General features: G+C 39.0%; 1 protein-coding gene across 2 annotated transcripts in view; it reads right to left on the reverse strand.

Moving 5' to 3' along the window:
* The window catches only part of PIK3CB (phosphatidylinositol-4,5-bisphosphate 3-kinase catalytic subunit beta), a 181,214-nt gene that overhangs the window by 110,390 nt on the left and 46,811 nt on the right, over nt 1–24,013 (reverse strand). For both annotated transcript variants that reach the window (XM_043874129.1, XM_043874130.1), the window contains exon 2: nt 20,090–20,195. The gene's annotated coding sequence lies outside the window, so the exon portion shown is untranslated. The remainder of the gene's footprint in view (nt 1–20,089; nt 20,196–24,013) is intronic.

Below are 24,013 nucleotides of genomic sequence, written 5' to 3' on the forward strand. Positions count from 1 at the left end.
TTGCAATGCAGGGGACATGGGTTTGATCCCTTGTTGAGGAACTAAGATCCCACATGCCGCAGAGCAACTAAGCCTACGTGCCATGACTACAAGGCCCGAGTGCCACAACTACTAAGCCCATGCACTTCAATGAAAGATCCTGCTTATGCTACCAAGACCTGATGCAGCCAAATACATTTTTTTTAATAAATAAAACGTACTACCAAAAGGCAGGCTGGGTCTGACAGGGTTTAGAATCTGTATTATAAATTTCTTTAAGATTCTTTATATATATTGCAAAACAAACTAGAAAGGTACTTTCAAGAAAGGATTTGGGACTTCCATGGTAGTCCAGAGGCGAAGACTTCCCACTGCCAATACAGTGGACCAGGGTTCGATCCCTTGTCTGGGAACTAGATGCCACATGTGACAATGAAGATCAAAGATCTCACGTGCCACAACTAAGACGCAGAGGATGAAATGGTTGGATGGCATCACCAACTCAATGAACATGAGGTTGAGCAAACTCCAGGAGATGGTGGTGCACAAGGAAATCTGGCATGCTGCAGTCTATGGGGTCGCAAAGAACGGCTGAACAACAGTTTATCAGATAATGTAACGCCCTAAGAGAACTTCACAGAATGGTGACATATCTATTTCTCATTCATGTTATATTAAAAATTATTAGGAATTATATTTGTCCATTTTAATTGAATCACTGAGGTTAATTTTTCTTTTAAAAATTCCATTCTTGGTCTGCAGGGCGGTGAGCGCGCCGGTGGGGGGCGGGGGGAGGGGAGGGGCGGGGGAGGCCGCACGCGGGGAAGAAAAAAATAAATAAATAAATAAAAATTCCATTCTTGGGACTTCCCTGGTGGTCCAGTAATCAAGAATCTGTCTTACAAAGGAGGAGACGTGGGTTCAGTCCCTGGTCTAAGAACTAAGACCCCACGTGGCACAGAGCTACTGAGCTTGTGCGCCTCAACTAGAGATAAGCCGGGGCAATGCAACAAAGAGCCTATATGCCCCAACTAAGACCCAATGCAGCCAAAAATAAATAATTTTAAAAAAAAATTCTACTCTCAGCATACTCTGTGTGCTAACATAATGTTTTCAGCATTCAAATAAAAGATATTTTGTTTTTAAAATAAATTAAATTAAACCAACTGCTGTCATCCACTGCCCATTTTGGAGTGTCAGTGCTATTCATTTCCAACTGGTATGGTATCTTTCCCTGTTGAGGATTTTTAGGTGGTAAGAGTTTCGGTGTCTCCAGAATCAGTAATAGTCAAAGCTAATCCCAGAGGCCTACGGTCTGAGAATTACAATCTTGAAGATCACATAGAGCACCAGAATCTCAGCAGTAGTCTATGCTTTAGGACACAGGGCTTCGCAAGTCGTGCCAGTGGTAAAGAATTCACTTGCCAGTGTAGGAGATGCAAGAGACACAGGTTATATACCTAGGTCGGGAAGACCCCCTGGAGAAGGTAAAAGACACAAGTTAGATCCCTGGGTCGGCAAGATCCCCCTGGAGAAAGAAATAGCAACCCACTACAGGTCTTGCCTGGAAAACTCCATGGACAAAGGGAGCCTGGCAGGCTACAGTCTATGGTTTGCAAAGCCGAAGCACATGCAAACAGAAATGCAAAGAATCTCAAAATGCCTGGGGATCATCAAACCACAGGGTAGCTCCACAATTCATACTTTCACCTTAACTTTTTCTTGCTCCTTCCATTGATAATCTCTGAAATGTTTGAATAAAGTTTGAAACAAGCCATGTAAATTAGCACTGTTTATTTAAAAAGCAGTAGAAAATTTTAAATTACTCCGACATTCCCAACAACTCTTTAAAAGTCATTAATGTCAGATAAAAGTATCAATAGAAATTTAGATATCTAATCCACAACAATGGTACTCCCATGGGGAGTGGGGACATTACATTATTAGTATTATTTCTTCACACTCAATGGGCTAATGAAAAATTTAGTTCAGCACACTACCAGGTCTAAAGAATGTTAATCTTCTTACAAAAATTTAGAAAAAATAAAAAACACCATAATTCCAAAATATTGCAAACTGTTAGCTTTTTAAGATATTCAATTAAAAGTTATTTAAATATTTTTCATTAAAATATTTAATTTTTTGTTTTGTTTTAAATACTTTTTAATTTATTTTGAAAAAAAATGAATAAACACTTTTTAATTTACTTTGCCTGTGTTGGGTCTTAGTCTCAGCACTGGGGATCTTTACGGGTGGTGCACAGATTCTTCAGCTGTGGACAGCTCGAGGGCTCACGCGAGATCCCAGTTCCTAGAACAAGGATCGAATCTGCATTCCCCCAAGTTGCCAGGCAGGGGAAGTCCCGAAATATTTCCATTTTTTATTAAATAATGCTAATTATTTTTTCCAGTGTTCCTAATTTTCAGTCTGCCCTCCTGGCTTTTAATCTAAATGTTCAATCATACTTACCAATAAGAAAACAATAATAAATTATTTTAATTGGATATTTATTACCAAGAAGATGTATTTCATCCCCACAGTGTTCTCCCTTCACCCTGTCCCTTCTCTTCCACTTCCAATGAATAGTAGTTGAGGCACAAGAACTAACTGCTAAATTTGCTTCAGTCACTGGCAGACCATTGCCATGATTTAGAGTACATGTGATTATTTTTACAAATATATCAAATTATTCGGACAAAGACTCACTACCAATTCCTAATATATGGGAGTCTTCTCCAACCATTAAAGATACAGCTGATGGAATTCTCCAACATGATGTACAAGTACTTCTATTTCAAAATATTTTTTTGCTTAAAATAATACATAAACAGAAAAGCACTTTACAAATTACTATTTAAAAAAACACCATCTATATCAAGAATTAGAACACTGCCAGCATCTCAGAGACTCCTTAGATATTCCGTCCAAATAGCAACCGCTTCCCTCATCTCTCGGCACAACTCTGTGGTAAGCCTTTCTTTGCATTTTACTGATTTTAGGTAACAGTACAAACTGCAAAGTGAAGCAAATATTATAATCCTGGCTTAGTGGATACACTGTTGTATCTATTATGGGATACATGCTTTAGACAAAAGTTTCATAGTCTGGACAACTAACTACTCTTCTGTTTTTCAGTCCAGTAGCAATGGAAACAACAGATTGACTAGGGTGGGTTTTCCTTTTTCTTTTTAAATGACACCAAATCTTGATTTGAGAAATCATAATCAAGTACGGTACTTGTTTATAACAAGTGACATCAAACAATCAAAAATTACTGTATGGCAAAGCATACCCACATATAAGTGCTGTGAAGATGAGTCATGAACCAGATTGTACAAGTGTGTAGGGAGGCTGGTGAGTAACTACCCAACAGTCCTCACATCTAGGAACTGCCTCAGTGCCAGAAAGCCATCTGAATGGCAAACGGTAACACGAGAAGAATTTTAAATAGCTTACAGCTGTAGAAAAAGCACTATTACAGGCTCTGAACCTTTCAGTTATTTCCGTTTGCTGTCATTTTGAACGTTAAGTTGTAGGATGTAAAAATTAGAATCCTAAAAAGCTAGCATTTCTCTGAAACCATTTCAGGATTACTCTTCTGCACACTGGTCTAAGTTTGGTCTATGCAAGAATTTCTCTGTTTTTAAACTTTTCCCTGGGCTTCCCTGGTGGCTCAGTGGTCAAGAATCCACCTGCCAATGCAAGAGATGTGGGTTTGATCCCTGGTCCAGGAAGATGCCACATGCTGCAGAGCAACTAAGCCTGTGCACCACAACTACTGACCTTGTGCTCTAGAGCCCAGGAGCCCCAGCTGCTGAAGCCCGCACACCCCAGAGCCTGTGCTCTCTAACAAGGGAAGCCACCAAATTAAGAAGCCCGAGCACTGCAACTAGAGATGCCCCTGGTCATCACAACTAGACAAAAGCCCACACAGCAACAAAGAGCCAGCAAAGCCAAAATCAAATAAAATTACCAAAAGAAATCCTTAATTAAAACAAACAAAAATAAATAAAACTTCCCTGTCAACCAATTTTCCTCATAAACTATCCAACAATGAATGACAAAATGCTTCTGTGCATAGTCTTCATAGCCCCTTCACTTCAAACACTAAACAGGGAATACAAAACAACAACAACAGAAGAAAAACAAGAGATATCTGTCCCTGGTGCCAACTTTCCTTTCACTGCCCATCCTCTCCTAAGAATACATCAGGAGAGGCATGCAGGTCTGTCATCTCAGTGCTAGGCTTTGATTAAGAGACAAGAGAGCAAAAATGACTGGAATTTAAGTTACTGAATATTTACTAAGTACTCATGCTGTTTAAGATGTCTTATCATACACCTGATGGGGAGAGGAGAGGATCACAAAAAATAAAACTGAGCAGTTTGCAACCCAGTATGTATAGGGCACTGAGGTCAGTTGAGAAAGACAAGTGGAAAGAGGTGGAGGTACGCGTTTCATTCACACGCTGCTCCTCCTTAGACTGCTGGGGAAAATTAGAAAAAGACAGGTAGTGAAGGCTTATATGACTGCTTGCAGTGTTTTCCACCAACCCACACAGAACTTCAACCACAAGAGATGAGGATGGAATACCGGAAGGGAAAATTTGGAGTACCTGCAATAAATTTCACAATGTGATATAGAAAGTAGTATTAACTGGCGATCAGGAGACCTCACCTAAAATGCTGAGGTAGCACCCCAGTAACACCTTTATTGCCTCACTGCCCCAACCTACAACCTGTGTAAAATAGAATAAGTACTAGGAGTTTCATGGCCTGGAGGATAATAATTGATCACAGGTCACTATTTCTACATTCCAAAGAAATCTGAAATCTTCATCTATTCATGCTTCAAACTCAGATTTTGGATACTCGCCTGTATTTGCGCTTCCTTGATAGCTCAGTTAGTAAAGTATTGGCCTGCAGGCAATGCAGGAGACCCCCATTTGAATCCTGGGTCGGGAAAATCTGCTGGAGAAGAGATAGGCTACCCACTCCAGTATCCTTGGGCTTTCCTGGTGGCTCAGCAGGTAAAGAAGCCCCCTGCTATGCGGGAGACCTGGGTTTGATCCCTGGGTTGGGAAGACTCCCTGGAGGAGCGAGAGGCTACCCACTCCAGTATTCTGGCCTAGAGAATTCCATGGACTGTATACTCCATGGACTCATAACACAACTGAGCGATTTTCCCTTTCACACTTGTATTTCTCCCGTATTAACAAGACTGTGTTTACTCACCGAGTCAGGTAAAACTCTTTGTGACCCCATGGACCGTAGCCCATCAGGATTCTCTGTCCATGGGATTCTCCAGGCAAGAACACTGGAATGGGTTTCCATTTTCTTCTCCATTAACAAGAGTACATTGCAGTTAATCTAGTAAATCACATTTTGTTTCAAAAACATCAGACAGCAATATTTCTAAATTGGCATTCTTTTTTCTATGATGAGAACTTTTGAGATCTACTCTCTGGTAGCTCAGATGGTAAAGAATCTGTCTGCCTTGCAGGAGACCTGAGTTCAATCCCTGGGTTGGGAAGATCCCCTGGAGAAGGGAATGACTACCCATCCTAGTATTCTTGCCTGGAGAACTCCATGGACAGAGGAGCCTGGGCAGGCTACAGTCCCTGGGGTCACAAAGGGTCGGACACGACTGAGTGACTGAGCGACTTCCACCACCTCTTAATTTTTAAATGTACAACACAGTATTATCAACTGTAAGGCGTCAGAGGTAAAGAATCTGCTTGCCAGTGCAGGAAACTTGCAGGAGACTTGGGTTCAATCCCTGGTTCGGGAAAATCCCCTGGAGTAGGAAATGACAACCCACTCCAGTACTCTTACCTGGAAAATTCCACGGACAGAGGAGCCTGACAGGCTATAGTGCATGGGGTCGCAAAGTCGGACATGACTGAGCGACAGAACACATAGTCACCATGTATATGTATATTACATTCCCATAACTTACATATTCTATAACTAAAAGTCTGTACCCCTTCACCCATTTTGCCCACCCACCATCACCCCCCTGCCTCTGGCAACCAACAATCTGTTCTCTGTATCTATGAGTTTGGAGATTATTGTTTTGTTTGTCTTAGATTTCAGACGTAAGTGGGATCAAAAGGTACTTGTCTTTTGTCTTTCTCTGTCTGAATTATGTCACAGAATAATGCCTTCAAGAGCCATCCAGGTTGTCACAGAAAGGCAAGCTTTCTTTGTTTATGGTTAAATAATTTTCCTGTGTTTGTGTCTGTGTGTACACACACCACAATTTATTTATTTATCCATCAATGGACACCTCGCTTGTTTCCATGTACTGGCTTTTGTAAATAATGCTACAATGAATATGGGGATGCATGTATCTTTGAGTGTTTTTGCTTCCTTCAGATAAATATCCAGAAGCAAAAATGCTGAATCATAGGATAGATCTATTTTTAATATTTTCATAAATTTACTCCAACTATTTTCACAAATTTACAATTTATTACAATTATGTAAATTGGCTAAAACAATTTACATTCCCTTCAACAGTGCAAAAGGGTTCCCTTTCCTCCACTTAAAACACTCATTATTTTATGCATTTAGGATTTTCTCCCATTTGATAGGTTGCCTCTTCTTTTTGTTAATGGTTTCCTTTGTTGTGCAGAAGCTTTTTGTTTTTTAAATTTTGCTATTGTTTGTTTTTTCACCGTGGTGCTTGTGAGATCTCAGTTGCCTGAGTAGGGATTGAACCTGAGCCATGGCAATAAAAGCACAGAATCCTAACTATTAGACCACCAGGTAATTCCCTGCAGAAGCTTTTCAATTTGATGTAGTCCTACTTGTTTATTTTTTGCTTTTGATGTCAAATACAAAAAATCATCACCAAGACCAACATCACTGAAGGTACTGCCTATATTTTGTTCTAGAGTTAATAGCTTTGGGTCTTAAACATTTAAGTCTTAACCCATCTTGAGTTTGTGTATAATGTAACGTAGCAATATAGTTTTGTCCTCTTGCATGTGTCTGTCTAGGTTTCCTAACACCTTTTATTAAAGAGACTATTTTCCACTGTATATTCTTGGCTCTTTTGTCATAAACTAACTGACCATATATGCATGGGTTTATTTCTGAGCTCCCTATTCTATTCCACTGGTCTATGTATCTTTTTTTTTTTTTTTTTTTTTTTGCCAACACCATATATTAAAATATCTGTAACTTTGTGACATAGTTTGAAATCAGGAAGTACAATGCCTCCACCTTTGTACTTTCTCAAGGATGATTTGACTATTTCGGTCTTCTGTGTTTCCACAGAAATTCTGAGGTTCTGTTTCTGCAAAACCATCATTTGAATTTAATTGTTTGGTTGCATCAGGTCTTAGTTTGGACATTCAGGATCTTTTGCTTCAGTGCACAGACTCTCTCTAGTTGTGGTGTGCAGGCTCAGTGGTTGCGGCACCTGGGCTCTCTAGCTGTGGCACACAGGTCAGCAGCTGTGACTCACAGCCTTACTTGCTCTCCAACATGTGGAATCTTAGCTTCCCAACCAAGGATAGAACCTGCTTCCCCTGCATTGCCAGGCAGATACTTAACCACTAGACTGCTAGAGAACTCCCTGTAATTTGAACTTTGATAGCGGTTCTACTGAATCTATAGATTGCTTTCAACAGAAAGAATATTTTAACAATATTAATTCTTCCAACTCATAAATCTGTCCATTTACTTGTGTCTTCTTCACTTTCATCAATGTCTCATAGTTTTCAGTCTGTGATCTCCTTGGTTAAATTTACTCCTGCTGCTGCTAAGTCGCTTCAGTCGTGTTTGACTCTGTGCGACCCCATAGATGGAAGCCCACCAGGCTCCCCCGTCCCTGGGATTCTCCAGGCAAGAACACTGGAGTCGGTTGCCATTTTCTTCTCATATGCATGAAAGTGAAAAGTGAAAGTGAAGTCGTTCAGTCGCATCTGACTCTTCGCAACCCCACGGACTGCAGCCTACCAGACTCCTCCGTCCATGGGATTTTCCAGGCAAGAGTACTGGAGTGGGCTGCCATTGCCTTGTCCGTAAATTTATTCCTAGCTATGTCAACCTCAAATATGCAGATGCCACCAACCTTAAGTGGTGGTGAAGAAAAACTAAAAGTGATATGAAGAAAGTGAAGAAGAACTAAAGGGCCTCTTGATGAAAGTGAAAGAGGAGAGTGAAAAAGTTGGCTTAAAGCTCAACATTCAGAAAACTAAGATCATGGCATCCGGTTCCATCACTTCCTGGCAAATAGATGGGCAAACAGTGGAAACAGGGGCTCACTTTATTTTTCTGGGCTCCAAAATCAGTGCGGATGGTGACTGCAGCCGTGAAATTAAAAGACGCTTGCTCCTTGGGAGGAAAGTTATGACCAACCTAGATAGCATATTAAAAAGCAGAGACATTACTTTGCCAACAAAGGTCCATCTAGTCAAGGCTATGGTTTTTCCAGTAGTCATGTATGGATGTGAGAGTTGGACTATAAAGAAAGCTGATGGAGAAGGAAATGGCAACCTACTCCAGTATTCTTGCCTGGAGAATCCCAGGGACGGGGGAGCATGGTGGGCTGCCGTCTATGGGGTCACACAGAGTCGGACACGACTGACGTGACAAAGAAAAAAAAAAAAAGAAAGCTGAGCACCGAAGAATTCATGCTTTTGAACTGTGGTGTTGGAGAAGACTCTTGAGAGTCCCTTGGACTGCAGGGAGATTCAACCAGTCCATCCTAAAGGAGATCAGTCCTGAGTGTTATCAGGACTGATGTTGAAGCTGAAACTCCAATACTTTGGCCACCTGATGTGGAGAGCTGACTCAATGGAAAAAACCCCTGATACTGGGAAAGATTGAGGGCGGGAGGAGAAGGGGACGACAGAGGATGAGATGGTTGGATGGCATCACCGACACAATGGACATGGGTTTGGGTGGACTCCGGGAGCTGGTGATGGACAGGAAGGCCTGGTGTACTGCGGTTCATGGGGTCGCAAAGAGTAGGACAGGACTGAGTGACTGAACTGAACTGAACTGATCATGGTGTATGATTCTTTTAACATACTGAATTTGATTTAATATTTCTTTGAGGATTTTTGCATCTGTGTTCATCAGGGGTATGAGCCTGTAATTTTCTTTTGTTGCAGTGTTCTTGTCTGGTTTTGGTATCAAGGCAATGCTAGCTAGCCTCATAAAATAAGTTTGGAAGTGTTTTTCTTTTCCTCTGAGATTTTTTTCAAAGGGTTTGAGAAAGACTGATAATTCCTTAAATGTTTAGTAGAATTCACCAATGGACCTATCTGGTCCTGAACTTTAGTTTGTTAAGAGTTTTCTACTACTGATCAATCTCTTTACTAGTAATATTTGTTCAGATTTTCTAATTCTTCATCATTCATTCTTGGTAGGTTATGTTTCTGGAAATCGATCTATTTACTTTAGGCTGTCTAATTTGTTGGCATTAAAACAGCATTACTTTTGCCTCTTGTCTTTGATCTTTTTTTAAAGTAAAAAAAAGCTACCATTAGAGATTCATTTGCCTTCACTTCTCAACTTCAAAACTGACATCATGTGGAAACTGAGGGAATACTCTCAAGGAAATTAAAATGTACTGACAATGAAAGAGAGCTTTAACAATCCAAATTAATTAACAGAATATGGAAAACTCAAAAAGACTTTATAATTACATGGCAAAGAGTTCTGCCTAGTGACCTGGAAAGAATTTTTAAAAAGCCCCCAAATTCTTTCACTTTACTCCTTTTGGGAAGTGAGGGCTACATTCCCTCCCCTGGAACCTGAATTCAGTGACTGCCTGACCAATTAACTAAAGCAGAGATAATGCACTAGTAGACCCCGGTTAAAGAAACTGTGCACTGTAGGTGGGACTGTATACTGGAGCAGCCATTACTGAAAAACAGTATGGAGGTTCTTCAAAAAATTAACAATAGAACTGCCAGCAGTTTCACTTCTGGGCATTTGCCTGAAACAAACCAAAACACTAATTCAAAAAGATATATGCATTCCAATGTCCACTGTAGCATTACTTACAACAGTCAAGATATGGAAGCAATCTAAGTGTCCATCAACAGACAACTTGATAAAGATCTAATATCTGTATCTATAATGGAATATTACTTAGCCATAAAGGGGGAAGGCGCAAGCCTCCAGTTATATAATTTTTTAAAAAGCCATAAGTATCTAATATACAGCATAAGGAACAGGGTCAATAATAAATTGTAATAACTTTGTTTAGGGATAGATGGGTACTAGACCATCTAGTGGTGATCATTTCATAATGTATGTGTGTACGCTAAGTTGCTTCAGGCATGTCCAACTCTGTGCAACCCTATGGACTACAGCCTGCCAGGCTCCTCCGTTCATGTGATTCTCTAAGCAAGAATACTGGAGTGGGCAGCCATTTCCTTCTCCAAGGGATCTTTCCCCATCCAGGGGTCGAACCTAATCTGTATAGCAGGTGGATTCCTTACCATCTAAGCCACCAGGGAAACCCTTTTCATAATATATGCATATGTCAAATCATATGCAGTCCACCTGAAACGAACATAATATTGTACTTCAACTGTTTCACTTTATTAAAAAAAAAAAACTCACACATGCTCCCTCAGTTACATTCAGTCCAATGCTGTGTACTCTACTGCTGTGTACTCTACCACTGAGTTTTTCGAATCACCCTTCTCCATTCAAACAGAAAACAGAACTATGAAGAGGAGTGGGGACACTGATGAGGCTACAATTATGATGTTCCGAAATCATTCCTCATTTAGCTTTCATCCTTGTTTATCACTCTGCACATACGCTTTGTAATCCCCTGGTAGAAATGGACATGTTGACAGCTTGCTTTCTCCTCTTGACTAATCATCTGATTAAAACTACCATATTTTTCCCAAGTATAGAGACACAAAGTACATGGATTTGAGGCAGGGAGAGACAAGAGTACTTTCCCAGAGAAAGGGATATTTGAACAGTCTTAATGGAAGAGAGGAAATTGGCTAGCCAAAATGAGAAAGAACATATGCAAAGGTCTAAGAAACCTTAATTATCTGAGGAATTCAAAGACTACCATTTGGAACAGAGAGAAGTGGAAAACAGAGGCAGAATGGTAGTGGAGGGGCTGGCCAAATCCACATTCTGGTAGGCCACATTAAGGTACTATTCTTTACACAAAAAACAACAGGAGACTCACTGATAAATGTTAAACAAGTGAATACAAATTGATCAAATAAACAATTTTTATACATCACAGTGAGAAACGAATATACAAAGAACACAAACCCAAGAGAAAAATGTGCAAAATAATTAAATAGAAATTTCACAGGAGCCAAAAGTCCCATTAACATATTGGGAGTATATACCATAAATATCATTAGTCACCAAGGAAAGTAAATTAAAAGCACAATGAGATAACATTTCACAGATCTGGAGGGAGAGTAAACTGATTCAACCTCTTCCAAGAATGTTGGCATCAAAAATTCCTTCACTAGGCATCCATGCCAGGAAACCTCTTATCCAAGTTGTCAACATGTACATGGGTGTGGAATGTGAAACTTTTCATAATATGCAAAAACTAGACACAAACTAAATGCGCATTAACAGAATGGATCAGGACCTCCCTGGTGGACAGTGGATGAGAGTCCACCTGCCAATGCAGGGGACACAGGTTAGATCCCTGCACCAGGAAGATTCCACATGCTGCGTAGTAACCAAGCCTGTTTGCCACAACTACACTAGACATATACCATGTGCTCTAGAGCCCGCGGGCCACGACGGCTGAAGCCTGCACACCTACAGCCTGTGGTGCTCAAATGGAGAAGCCACTGCAATGAGAAGCCTCCACACTGCAATGAAGAGCTGCCCCACCCACTGCAGCCAGAGAAAGCCCACGCGCAGCAATAAATATCCAGAGCAACCAAAAACAGCTAAAATTTCAAAAAACAGAATGGTTCAATAAATTATACATTTTACAATATAGGAAATTACTAAAGCTATACAAACTACCATAAATGAATCGTGTAAATAATATTAAGAGAAATAAAAAAGAATATATACAATATGATTCCACTTACTCAAAGCCTTATATCGTTCAGAGAGAGAGATGAACAGAGATAGTAATGTTAAAAAGAAAAGCAAGAAAATAACAAAAATTCAGTAAAGAATAGCTTGCAGAGAGGAAGCAAGATAGAAGAAAGCACCTATGATTAATCTGGCTGTTATGCAGAGTTGTTCATTTTTCATCATTCTTTAAATTATAAATTTAGGTTCTCATGTGCTCTTCCGCATAGATTCTAAATTTCACACTCTTTCAAAATGGATTAACAGCGGTAACAGGTGTAAAGTTCCTCGGCAGCACCTAGCCTGAAGAACCCATTTGATGGGAACCCATTCCCCATTTTACTGTGCCTATGATCTCAGGGTTAATGATAATCAAACCCAAGCTCTAGATTTTCTTCTATCACTGGCAGTTGCTTCTTTTCCAGCATTATTCCTACCTAAGAATCCTAACTATCCTCATGGCCCTAACTACTACTCCTCATCAACTTTGTCTGTATCTCTAGATTCCAGGAGGGAAGTGACATTAGCATCTGCAGCAAGGAGTTGTGATCCTGCTCAGCTCTACTCCTGCCTCCTTTGCTGAAATCTAAACAGTGAGTTCCTGAATGACAGGGACATGTTCTGTCATCTTTGCGGTTCTTTGTGCACCATGACTGATACAGGACCTCAGTAACTATTTGCTGAATGATGAATAAATAAATACTTACATTACAGAGCTAAACTACTAGTGGAAAATAAGATCACAGTTTAAAATCAAGCTGGTGCTTTCTCAGGTTCCCTAGACCCTTTCACAGTTCTAAAAAAGAATCTTCAGAAACAAGAGAAAGACAATTCCAAAGCTGCTTTAAAATCTTTGCCACAAAAATACTAGATCTGTAGTCATCAGCTGTATATAATAATCTTCAGTAATTAATAATTCTTAAAACTCTGAAAAAAAAAGTTAGACCTTTCTTCAAAGTAACATAAATGATTTTCCATTTCAATTTTTACTATTATAATTTACTATTATTTTCTTTTAAAAATTACACTAAGGGGGCGGGATAAATTGGGACATTAAGATTGACATATACACACTACTTCATTAGTTACCTGTATACCTATATAAAATATTTTATATAAAATAGGTAACTAACAGGAACCTATCTACTCAGTAATCTGTGATGGTCCATATGGGAAAAGAATCTTTCAAAAAAAAAAAAAAAAGAGTGGATATATGTATAACTGATTCATTTTGTTGTACACCGGAAACAACACAACACTATATTGCAAATCAATTATACTCTAATAAAAAAATTTTTTAAACTTACCCTTAAAATGTACTCTATGTATAATGCATAAAACTAGCTCATCATCAACATAAACGAGATCAACAAGGAAGTCGTTTATGTCGCCTTATATATGCTACTTCCTCTGTCATGTGGCAGTCAAAAGGCTAAGGGAGACGCTTGCAGCAAAGAAAACAGTTTTGAAAGGTCATGCTACATAGACAGCAGAATTTCTATCACAATATCCTTACTGTCTGTGGCAGACTATATGACAATCTAACCACAGTTATTTTCTGAGTTAAAGCAAAAAGCATGTTATCAAAGAACCAGAAACAGTAGACACTCAACAATATAATCTTTATGAACATTTTTCTAATGCATAAACATCTAGTGCATATTAAACAAAAAGAACCCTGTGGCAACGAACTGGAATAAGAGGAACTAGTAAAAACTAGAAGACAAGTTTAAACCACTCAGTTTACTCATAATGTTCATATAACATGACAAGCAGCTTCTAAAATAAACTTTTTCAAGTTTATTACTTTCAGGTTTATCATTACCATATGATACAGTTGAAACATAAGATTTACCTGGGAGAAGCAAAATTATAACAATACTGAAGCCAATGAATATGAACTATTTCAATATTTCCAAATCTTAATGACAACTGCAAACAAGGTACAAACTTTCAAAAACCTCTCTGCAGAAACTATAATCCCATCAGCACTTTTTTTTGCTTAATAACTCTGATTGGTCTTCAATCCATCTGAACAAGGAATGTGTTTTCCCAACTATTAAACAGTGTGTCAGTCAACAAAAGAATGAAACTCTCTCCAGCTCCTTAGAAAATTTCCAATTTCCAAGTACGTCTGTTGGGGGAGGGGAAGCATTCTAACTCATTTAATCATACTGTCCAATCCTCGGAAATAATAGTTATTCCTGCTCAAAAATTAAAACACATAGCTTTCTCTTAAGCCAAGTGACGGTCCTTAGTACAGTAAACATTACAGTCAGATTACACAGAATAACTAAGTTTTTGGCAATGTATTCCTTCCAAAGCCCCGTAATTTTCATTTTGTGAGGATCTCTCACTAAAATTTATTAATAACTAGGTGACTACTGGTAAAGAAATACCAGTTCTGACCTTACAACAGAGCATGAAGATTTCCATTCCTTCTAAGACTACTAGAAAACAATCTATGACAAACCTTCTTTTAAGGAAATATACTTAAAACGTTCCAGTGCTCAAAACCAAAAACACACTATAAACCAAATTAAGGCAAAGATGTGAAGAAACTGTAAACCCTTGTATATTACTGGTGGGAATGAAAAATGGTGCAAATACTGTGAAAGAGTATGGTAGTTCCTAAAATATTTAAATAGAATTACCATATGACCCATGGCTTCCCTCCTGGCTAAGCTGGTAAACAATTTGCCTGCAATGCAGGAGACCTGGGTTCGATCCCAGGGTTCGGAAAATCCCCTGGAGAAGGGAAAGGCTACCCACTCCTAGTATTCTGGCCTGGAGAATCCCATGGACTGTGTAGTCTTATGGGGTCGCAAAGAGTCGGACATGGCTGAGGAACTTTCACCTCACTCCACCAAATGATCCAGCAATATTTCTACACCCATGTTTACGGCAGTATTATTAACAACAGCCAAAGGTGGAAGCAAGTCATATTTGACTCAATAGATGGGTGGATAAACAAAATGTGGTACATATTAATACATACAATGGAATATTTATTCAGCCTTAAGAGAGACATTGTGATACATGCTAAACATAGATGAACCTTGAAGACACCTATGCGAAGTGAAATAAACCAATCACGAAAGGACAAACACTGTGTGATTGCACTTAGAAGACCTAAACAGAAGAGGCAAATCCACAGACACAGACAACTTCACAGAATAATGGTTATCTGGGTTTGGGGGTGATAGAATAAGTTGTGGAGATGGATAGTGCCGATGGGTGCACAACACTATGAATATATTTATGTCAGGAAACTGTACACTTAAAAAAGTTAAAATGGCCAAAGTTTAGGAAGAACATGTTGACCTCTTTCCAGATGCCCACATTTGTACATACCTCCAATTTAAGGATTTCTTCATCTATAAACTGTGGATAACTTCCATTTTAGAGGCAAGTTGTTGATAGGATGAAATATGATGATAAAGTAAGAACAATAAAGTCACATAGAGTTGTGGATGGCTTAACATTTATTTAAGCTCATTCATCTGAAAATGTGGCCCACTGGAGAAGGGAATGGCAAACCACTACAACATTCTTGACTTGAGAACCCCATCAACAGTATAAAAAGGCAAACAGGGGAAGGCTAATGTATTTTTATACTTCATTAGCTTTAGGAGCTAGGGAGCACAGGATTTAGAGACAATCTGAGGTTCTACAGCTGTTTTTTTCTTAGTATTCAATGTCAATGAGCAAAGTAACCAGACCTCTTCCTTAGAGGGAAGTTTAGAGGGAAGTTTTGTGTTATTTTGTGTGTGTGTGTGTGTGTGTTATTTTATCTTACTTTATTTTTTGGCCTCACCTTGGAGCTTGCAGTATCTTAGTTCCCAGACCAGGTATTCAATCTGGGCCCATAGCAATGAAAGCTCAGAGTCCTAACCACTGGACTGCCAGGGAATTCCCAGGAAAAGGTCTTTCACAACCTTTTTGTTGCTTCTATACTCTGACACCATCTCTTAGTCAATCACGATGTGGTTTGGAAATCTCCTGTGTGTGTGTGTGTGTGTGTGTAATAAAGTTTTATTAAAGTATAAAGGAGATAGATAAAGCCTCTGACATAGGCATCAGAAGGGGGCAGAAAGAGTACCCCCCTGCTAGTCTTCAGCTGGATGTTACATAGTCACTGCTGCTGCTGTAAGTCACTTCAGTCGTGTTCGACTCTGTGCGACCCCATAGATGGAAGCCCACCAGGCTCTGCCATCCCTGGGATTCTCCAGGCAAGAACACTGGAGTGGGTTGTAAGACCAGGTATTCAATCTGGGCCCATAGCAATGAAAGCTCAGAGTCCTAACCACTGGACTGCCAGGGAATTCCCAGGAAAAGGTCTTTCACAACCTTTTTGTTGCTTCTATACTCTGACACCATCTCTTAGTCAATCACGATGTGGTTTGGAAATCTCGTGTGTGTGTGTGTGTGTGTGTGTGTGTGTGTGTGTGTGTGTGTGTGTGTGTGTGTGTGTAATAAAGTTTTATTAAGGTATAAAGGAGATAGATAAAGCCTCTGACATAGGCATCAGAAGGGGGCAGAAAGAGTACCCCCCTGCTAGTCTTCAGCTGGATGTTACATAGTCACTGCTGCTGCTGCTGTAAGTCACTTCAGTCGTGTCCGACTCTGTGTGACCCCATAGACGGCAGCCCACCAGGCTCTGCCATCCCTGGGATTCTCCAGGCAAGAACACTGGAGTGGGTTGCCATTTCCTTCTCCAATGCATGAAAGTGAAAAGTGAAAGTGAAGTCCTCAGTCAAGTCGGACTCGTAGCGACCCCATGGTCTGCAGCCTACCAGGCTCCTCCATCCATGGGATTTTCCAGGCAAGAGTACTGGAGTGGGGTGTCACTGACTTCTCCATGGAAATCTCCTTTTTATTAAACTTTTTAAAAAGGGAGTACTCTTGGATATTTCACTTCTCAATTTATAGATAGAAGCAACAGCAAGAGAATGGACTCCTGACAACATGAAATAAAACAATTAATTCTTTCAATATTTCTCAGTCCCTATATCTGCTGTGAGTAAAGAAAAGTGAGCAATGACTGTACAGATGAAACTGAGCATTCAGCTGCTTTGTACACATGAAGCAGCAGACCTCATTCATATATAGCAAATGTTAACTTACCATAAAAAAGGAAAACAGTGATAGTCAAACGGTCAATTTTGTTATGCACATTTTACAATTTAAACAGGGACTTCCCTGGTGGTCCAGTGGTTAAGAATCTATCTTGCAATGCCAGGGACACAGGTTCAATTCCTGTTCAGGAAACTAAGATCCCACATGCCACGGAGCAACTGAACCTGTGAGCCACAACTACTGAGTCTATACACTCCAGAACCCAACCACAACTTGAGAGCCGTGTGCTGCGTCTACTGAAACTCCCATGGTCTGGGGCCCACGCTCCCCAACCAGAGAAGGTCTGTGCGCCACAATGAAAGGCCTTGTGTGCCGCAACTAGGACTCAACATAGTCAAATACATAAATATTTTTTAAATAAAATAAAGATGGTAACGATAACCCTATATGCAAGACAGAAAAAGAGACACAGATGTATAGAACAGACTTTTTGACTCTGTGGGAGAAGGCGAGGGTGGGATGATCTGAGAGAACAGCATCAAAACATGTATATTATCAAGTGTGAAACAGATCGCCAGTCCAGGTTGGATGCATGAGACAAGTGCTCGGGGCTGGTGCACTGGGAAGACCCAGAGGGAAGGGATGGGGAGGGAGGTGGGAGGGGGGATCGGGATGGGGAACACATGTAAATCCATGGCTGATTCATGTCAATGTATGGCAAAAAGCATGACAATATTGTAAAGAAATTAGCCTCCAACTAATAAAAATAAATGAAAACTAAAAAAATTAAAAAAAAAAAATAAACAAATCCAAATAAATTTATCCATCAGGAATTACAAGCCCTCCATGTATCCAATTCACCTTTTTCTACACTTCCTACTTTCCTGTGGTATTAAAAAATCTGTTTTATTGTATTAAATTCATCTCCCGGAGTAGGAAATGCCAACCTACTCCAGTGTTTCTGCCTGGAAAATTCCATGGTCAGAGGAGCCTGGTGGGCTACAGTCCATGGGGCCATAGAGTCGGACATGACTGAGCACACGCACACACAAAATGCTAAAATATCTTCCATGTGGCTAACTTTCCAAAATGATTGCTGTCTTTGTTCCTGTGCAAACTTCTTGAAAAACATTCTATTTTATTCTTCACACTTCTTTCTATTTTGTAAAACCATTTGCTTAACCTCTTATAATTCATCTTGGTCTATTCAATCTGTTCTCGCAGATCAAGAATCTCATACTAATTACTATGCTACTTTATTATACAATTAATCTAATAATTATTCATTATTAGGTTATATTTATACCTTAGGTTATTGAATTTAATTAAACTTAATGCCCTTCTAGGATATTAGAATCCATAATCTAAGCATCCCATCCTTCTCCTTCATATTTTTCTTCTTATTCTCCCTTTATTAATTTTTTAACACCAATATTTACAATAGGCATTTCTTTTTTATATATATAACCTTTTTTATATAAATTTATTCATTTTAATTGGAGGCTAATTACTTCACAATATTTTAGTGGTTTTGCCATACATTGCCATGAATCAGCCACGGGTGTATATGTGTTCCCCATCCTGAACCCCCTTCCCATCTCCCACAATAGGCATTTCTAAAAGTTTGCCTCTGCTAGGATACTAAACATGTAACCTCCTTCCACAGCTTAAACTTCATGTGAATTACTCCAAACTTTGTATCTTTGGGCCCTAAATTGCATCTTTTTTCTAAATTTTAGTCTCATATTTCCACATTTAGGGAGATACTCTGAAATTTCTACCTGTACTTCCAAAATCAAAATAGGTCTAACAGAATTCATGTTCCAGTCCCATCTGCTTGCCCCCTAATAACCAGTCTTTCTTTGTAGTTTCCTTACTTTTCTTATGGTACTATCACACTTCTAGCCACTCAAAACACTACATTCATATACATGATTTCTCTCTTCCATATGCCCTGCCAAATCTGCCTTTTAAATCTATCCTGCTCAATGAACTCACAAACCACCAACTTCCACTCCCACCCCCACTCAGGTAGTCATTATTTCACTTTTGTAGCACTTATCACAGTGACCAGTGCTGTTCAACACCTAACTTGCCTGCTAGACCACCAGCCCAGTATAACAAACAAGTTATACCCAGGCAGGGAATATCTGTCCCTGTTAATGGCGTAACTAGGGTGGACCATGTAATTTATCACACAAAAGAGTGAAAAAAGGCATAAACATAGTTCGGCAAATACAGTGTTGTATGTTAATTATATCTAAATAAAGCTGGGGGGAAATATTTGGGCATTAAATTATCTATAAGAAGCTTGAACCAAGATATATATTGGCTTATACATATATAATATATATATATATATGTTAATAGTTATACACTATAACTACAGTGCTTAAAAAAATGATTGCTACATACTAAGTACATACCATATATTGGTTTAATAAATCACTTAAGGGCTAAAATATTCACTTTTTCAACTTCTCTTTCACTCTTTACTGAAAACTTATTTTTAGCAACAATCATAGACCTAAAATGGCCTCTAACCAGCCAGCAATGACCTCTTAACTGCAAAATCCAAAAAGCTTTCAGTTTTTAATACCTCTCTAAAAATCTTTAAATACCACTGACCCCTCCTCTCTCCTTCATGAAGTTTTGTTAAAATATGTGGTAAATGGGGGGAGTAACAAGCTAAAGGGGCTTGGACTCTCACCTGCATTTCAGCCAGACCAGCCAAGCTTCTGGGTTTTGAGTGCTGAGCCCTTTCCTAACATTTTTTTTTAATAAAGGCGCTCCTCCCCCCCAAAAAAAAAAAAAAAATATGTGGTAAACATAATCCTAAGCATCTATCTTAAACAAAGCTTAGGATTTCCCTCCTATGTCCACCCCAGGATAACTAAAAGATTTACAATGTAACCAATATTCAGATCTTCCTACTACATTTAACTACTGAAAAAATGTGATAAAGATATGAAATTAATACTTACCTTGAAACGAGAGCCCCCATTTCAGTGTTTTAGAAAAATAGGCGGCATTACTTGTTTTTTTAAAAGTGAAGTTTTCATGGAAGACTTTTTCAGATTAGAAGATATACTACAAAAAAAAAGGATAAAGATAAAAGATATTAACACTTAAATGGACTAAATTAAAAGTAATTATATCACTTATATAACATAATTGCTTATAACTCTGTAATTTTAAATATGGGAAAAATATAGAAAACACATAAACCACAATATTTAAATTACAAAATGTTAGCGCTGTAAGGGAATTAAGTTCATGTCCTATTCAACTATCTGATCTCTTATGCTGATCACCTCCTCTTTCTTGAAACCTCTGTTCTGTAATATGCTAGTTATCTTTCTACTTTCCAAGCCACCCCTCCATCTACGTCATAAGTGTCTAACCATTAGGAGCTTTCCCCTTTCTTTAAGGTAATGTTTGACACACACAAAATACATGGAAAGATGAATGTAAGCAAGCTTAAAATGAACACTGTAAATTGTAAATCACCACATCACATAAGAACACCGATAACATTATCTAGTGCCCCTGTCCTTCTAACCTTTATCCTAATTATGTATTATCCCATTGCTTTTTAAAGTATAACACTAAAAAAAAAATAAATAAAATATAACACTGTCACATATGCATATGTCCTTAAATATTTTGTTTAGATATGTGTCCACCCATCATCATTTTTTCAGCTTGATAAACTGGTATGCTGAATGAAATATTTAGGGGTGTGAATTTTTTCACTTAATATTTTTCTATGCTTTATCCATGTTACATTTTCACTGCTTTATATGGTATTCCATAATATATAAATATGCCACAATGTATTTATCTAGTTGGTTTACAAACATCTGTATGGCTTACTTTTTTGCTTTTATCAACATTACTATTCAACTCGCCAGGTATACTTATACAAGAATGTCTTTGGGATATACAAAGTGGGAAATTGGTGGGTCACAGGGCATCCAAATTCTCACATCTATCAAAAATGCCCAAGTGTCTTCAATTGGATCACCTTACCAATTCACCAGCAACATATGAACACAACTTCTCCAATACTAGGTAAAATCAAATTTCATAATTTGTAGCAGTACAGAACACATAAAATGGTATCACACTGTAATCTGTTTATACCTGACTAGGATGAAGATTTAGTAAGGTTGACGATCCCTTCACAAGTTTATTCATGATTCATGTTCCTTTCTGCATCCCTTTGTTCCGAGTCTTTGACATTTTTATTGGGTTGTCTCTTTCTTATTAAATAATACACTTTGTTTATTCAGGACCAGGACTGGTTACATAATTTGTAGTCCCCATTACAATATAAAAAAGCTAGGCCACTTATTCAAAAATTAAGAATATCAGGGACTTCCTTGGTGGTCCAGTGGTTTAAAATCCACTGTGCAACGCAGGGGACACAGGTTTAATCCCTAGGAAGGGAACTAAAATCAAACATGCCCTGAAGCAACTAAGCCAGAGAGCCACAACTACTTAGTCCCCACACCACAACTAGAGAGCTCATGAGCTGCAACAAAAGACTCCCCCATGGCACAATAAGATCCCACATGCCACAACTAAGCCCCAACACAGTGAAATAAATAAAACTAAATTTTATAAAATTAGGAATTTCAAGACACTGACAGCTTAGCATTAAAATAGACATAGGGGGACTTCCCTGGTGGTCCAGTGGTTAAGAATCCCCCTCCAACGCAGGGGACATGGGTTGGATCCCTGATCCAGGAAGTTTCAAGATGCCGAGGGGCAACTAAGGCCATGTACCACAACTGCCGAGCCCACATTCTAGAGCCTGCACTCTGTAACAAGAGAAGTCACTGTGATAAGAAGCCCATGCATCACAACTAGCATTTCACCTTTATGATAGCAGCATCCTAATCATCAACTCATTTCTGGACTAGTCCATTCAAACTAAATTGGAACTTGTACCCCATGCTACGTCTGGAATTATCTATATTTGTCAGTAATACTCCAAGCCAGAATTTTTTTTTTTTTTAAATATTTAGTTGTTTGGCGGCGCCTGGTCTTTAGCTGCAGTATTCTGGATCTTCGATCTTTGCTGGAGCATGTGGAATCTTTAGTTGTGGCATGTGGTATCTAGTTTCCCGACCAGGAATCGAACCCAGGTCCCCTGCATTGGGAGCACAGAATCTTAGCCACTGGACCACCAGGAAGTCCCCAAATCAGAAACTGTAACAAAAATTTCAAACATCCGGTTTGAACGTTTTACATTTAAAAGAAAGGAGAAAAGGCTGAAAAATCTTCAAGTTCTCAATAAATTAGAAGGAATCAAAGGAGATCATAACTGCTGCTACTAAAGATGAAAATCTTCATTTGGAAACTTCAAAATAAAATTTGACTAGGAAGTAAATAATTTAATTCTAGTCTTGGTTTCTTTTCTTTTGAAATAAGGTCAATAATATGCTTTCTAAAATGGAAGGAATGTTATAATTTTAGAATAATGTCAACATATATCAAACTGCTCACTTTCCCAAAAGTAAGGGAATTTAGTCAACTCAGAAATCACCAACATGCTGGTGCAGGACGTTGACAGTGACGGAGGCTATGTGGTTGGGGTATGTGTGTTGGGGGGGGTTGGATATATGGGAACTATGCACTTCCCGTTCAATTTTACTGTAAAGCTAAAACTGCTCTTCATAACAACAACAAAAAAAAAGTCTATTTAAAAGGGAAAAGAGAAAAGGAAAGCAAAAAGTAATAATTAATTTAATACAGGCTAAAAATGAATGTACGTGTACTGCTTACTCTTGTTCGACAGTCAATTACTCTGACTTACTCAAATACAATTTGATATTGATTTGAGCATGATACTCAAATACTTAAATACAATTTATTCTTAAAGTTTCTAGTATCCTTTAGATAAAAACAATGTTATTAATAACCTAACACATGAAGATCCACTCACAACTTTATTGTCAAAAGAAAACAGAACTTACTAAAATAACTTCTGGAGAAACATCTATTAAAGTTTAAAGGGGTGGGGGTGGGAGGGAGAATTTCAAAATCTCAACCAAGCACTGAGAATGGCACTTGATGAAACCAAAACCCCCACACAGAGTACCACAACTAGAGAAGCCTGCATGACCCAATGAACACCCAGCACAGTCAAAATTTAAAAGAAAAGAAAAAAAAAAGAAAAGAAAAAAATCTAAATTCCAACATAAAAAAGAAACAGACTCACAGATACAAACTAATGATTGGGTGGGGTGGGGTGGCAGGGAGTGGGGAGTGTGACTGAGGTAGGGGATTAAGAAGTACAATCTACTGTTGGGTGGAAGATCCCCAGGAGAAGGTAATGGCAAACCACTCCCCCATATTCTTGCCTGGAGAATTCCATGGACAGAGGAGCATGGAGATCTACAGGCCATAGGGTTGCAAAGAATTGGACACAACTGAGTAACACACACACACACACACAAACACACGCAAGGAGTTGGACACAATTCACACACATACACACAGGAAGTTAGGCAGGAGCAACAGAAGGTAGCCTACTGAAAAACGATGCAAGCTGATCTCTAAACCCTACCCAAGACAGGCCCAGGAGAGCTCACAGATAGGCTACAAAGAATAACCACAGAGATCCTTCCAATTGCTGCCCATGCACCCTAGGCACAAAGTGGATACAAACTAGCCATAGGGGCTTCTCCAACTCTGACACAAGAGCCACTGACGCAAAGCTGTGTCCTCAAGTAACCTTAGGCAGCCAGGAGCCCATTATGGGTTAACAAGTATTCTATACATACATACAACTGATTATAACAGACTGAATTATAGGAAAGACACACACAATAGAGCTTGTTGTTATGTCACGTGCAACCGTCACTCAAAACAGTCCACGCACACCTAGATGAACATGT

The sequence above is a fragment of the Cervus elaphus genome, chromosome 19, assembly GCF_910594005.1.
Source record: "Cervus elaphus chromosome 19, mCerEla1.1, whole genome shotgun sequence".
Taxonomy (NCBI): Eukaryota; Metazoa; Chordata; class Mammalia; order Artiodactyla; family Cervidae; genus Cervus; species Cervus elaphus.